Consider the following 2,803-nt stretch of genomic DNA (forward strand, 5'->3'; position numbering starts at 1 on the left):
AAAAGATACCGACTTTAAAACGTTAGAGTAAAAATACCAAGAATTCTCATGTTAAACAGATACCGACTTTAAAACGTTAGAGTAAAAATACCAAGAATTCTCATGTTAAACAGATACCGACTTTAAAACGTTAGAGTAAAAATACCAAGAATTCTCTTGTTAAACAGATAATGATATAAGTATTTTAGGGTGAAATACCGAGTTTTCTCTTGTTAAACAGATAATTATTTAAATAATTTATGGTAAAAGTACAGAGTCTTATATGATTAAACAGATAAAATGCCTCTGAAGAAGATAGGCCCACCTTTCGAAAGCGCTCGGGTTATAGGGTATCGTATTTTTTGCATATAATGATTTAAATAATTTAGCAAAATTACCGAGTACTCTCTTGTTAAACAGAACACGACTGAAGTGATTTAGTAAAATTACCGAGTACTCTCTTGTTAAACAGATCATGATTGAAATAATTTAGTGAAATTACCGAGTACTCTCTTGTTAAACAGAACACGACTGAAGTAATTTAGTAAAATTACCGAGTACTCTCTTGTTAAACAGATCATGATTAAAATAATTTAGTGAAATTACCGAGTACTCTCTTGTTAAACAGAACACGACTGAAGTAATTTAGTAAAATTACCGAGTACTCTCTTGTTAAACAGATCATGATTGAAATCATTTAGTAAAATTACCAAGTACTCTCTTGTTAAACAGAACACGACTGAAATAATTTAGTGAAATTACCGAGTACTCTCTTGTTAAACAGATCATGATTGAAATAATTTAGTAAAATTACCGAGTACTCTCTTGTTAAACAGATCATGATTGAAAAAACTTATCTATTTTCTAACCACCACGTATGAAACTGTCAGAGCTTCACCTGTCGAATCTTCTTCCAAATTTATCGTAATTTTCAAATCATGGGCAAGATTTGGCAAAAATACATATTTTTAAAAATTGATGTTTCATCCTATTGTTTTAAATATTTTATTTCGGTATTCCTGTGAAAGTTTGACCTCAAAATATTTTTTACTGAGACCGATCGATGATTCTCGTTGAAACCACTCTACGGTTTCTCGTCTTCTTCAGAAGCCTAATTACAAATATAGAATACCTTTATCTGTAAGCTGCGGATACTTGACCTTAATACATATTTATATACAATCTACATATTACCCCATTCCGCTATTACAAAAATAACGCTATCTTTTAACAATCTGAATATCCGGGTCTTCATCTCTATTTAATACTGTTTGTATTTTTTGGGCATTTATTTCTAACGATTCTCTAATATTTGTGGCTTTTAAGCTGGTTGGTTGTGCTAGTACACTGGTATTCTTCCACAAAATTACGTGTGCTTGTTTTTGTTTTGTTTTTCAACATGTTCTGCTAAATTTGATTTTTTGTTCACATTTCTTTTATGTTCATTTAATCTGTACTTCAAATTCATTCTCCTGTGTAAACACTGAATCATGTACATTCTTCTTTTACACATTTTAACCTCTAACATGTGTATGTAACTCTGAATCTTTTCATGCGCTGATTATGATATAATATTTATAATACTGACTGTATCCATGACAACTCTCTTCAACCAGTGACTTAAGTAAGTTAATGAAGGACTACAAAGTTAGTGTTAAGATTCAACAAGAAACACATATGGTTAGTTAAAACAGACACAACCGTGAGTTAGAAAAAAAACACATTAAGCAAAACACGCCCCTGGCTGAGAAAGACACAACCTTGATTGAGTAAGAGCAGATTAAACCAAACACACCCATGGTTTAGTTTGATTGTTGTTAAGCACAAAGTTACAAAATGGGCTGTCTGTGCTGTGCCCACCACGTGTATCGAAACCTTATTTTTAGCTTCGTAAGCCTGCAGAATTGACGATGAGCCACATTATTAAGAAAGAGCAGATTAAACCAGACACACACCGGATAGAGGAAAACAGATCAAACCAGACACACCCATAATTTAGAAAGGGCAGATTAAATCAGACACACCTCTAACTTAGAAAGAGCTGGTTAAACCAGACACACACCAAATAGAGGAAAAACAGATCAAACCAGACACACCCATAATTTAGAAAGGGCAGAGTAAACCAGACACACCTCTGACTTAGAAAGAGCTGGTTAAACCAGACACACACCTAATAGAGGAAAAACAGATCAAACCAGACACAACCATAATTTAGAAAGGGCAGAGTAAACCAGACACACCTCTGATTTAGAAAGAGCTGGTTAAACCAGACACATTCTTAACTGAGAAAGAGCAGATTACTTACAACGGAGACAATTTTCTTGTTTTTCTAAATACGAATAGATTTAATTCCGAAAAATTCCTTTCCAGTTTAGAAGAAACACCTTTTATTATTCTAAGCTATTTTGTATTCTGAAACATGGTTACAAGTAAAACCTTTATACAAGTTTAGATGCTTATTTCACAATAAAGAACTTAATGAGCACTAAAGAAGAACAAAATCGTGGTTTTTAATATTGGAGAAATTTACATTGCGGGTTAGGCCAAGTGTTTTGAGATTTCTAATGTAAGACCAATACGATGTCAGGTCTCTTTTTTTTTAACTAATGTAATTATCTCAAGTAGGAAAGGAACGCAATTTGTTTGAAGTTAAGTACAAAGCTACACAATGGGCTATCTGTGCTCTGCCCACCACGAGTATCGAAACTCGGATTCTAGCGTTATAAGTCCGGAGACATACCGCAGAGCACGGGGAGGGGGGGGGCTCTTTATTCTGTGTAGGATAAATCATCGATTTTGTTAACTTAGTTTTCGACTTGATTGT

Source organism: Limulus polyphemus, unplaced genomic scaffold, assembly GCF_000517525.1.
Source record: "Limulus polyphemus unplaced genomic scaffold, Limulus_polyphemus-2.1.2 Scaffold6449, whole genome shotgun sequence".
NCBI classification, from domain to species: domain Eukaryota; kingdom Metazoa; phylum Arthropoda; class Merostomata; order Xiphosura; family Limulidae; genus Limulus; species Limulus polyphemus.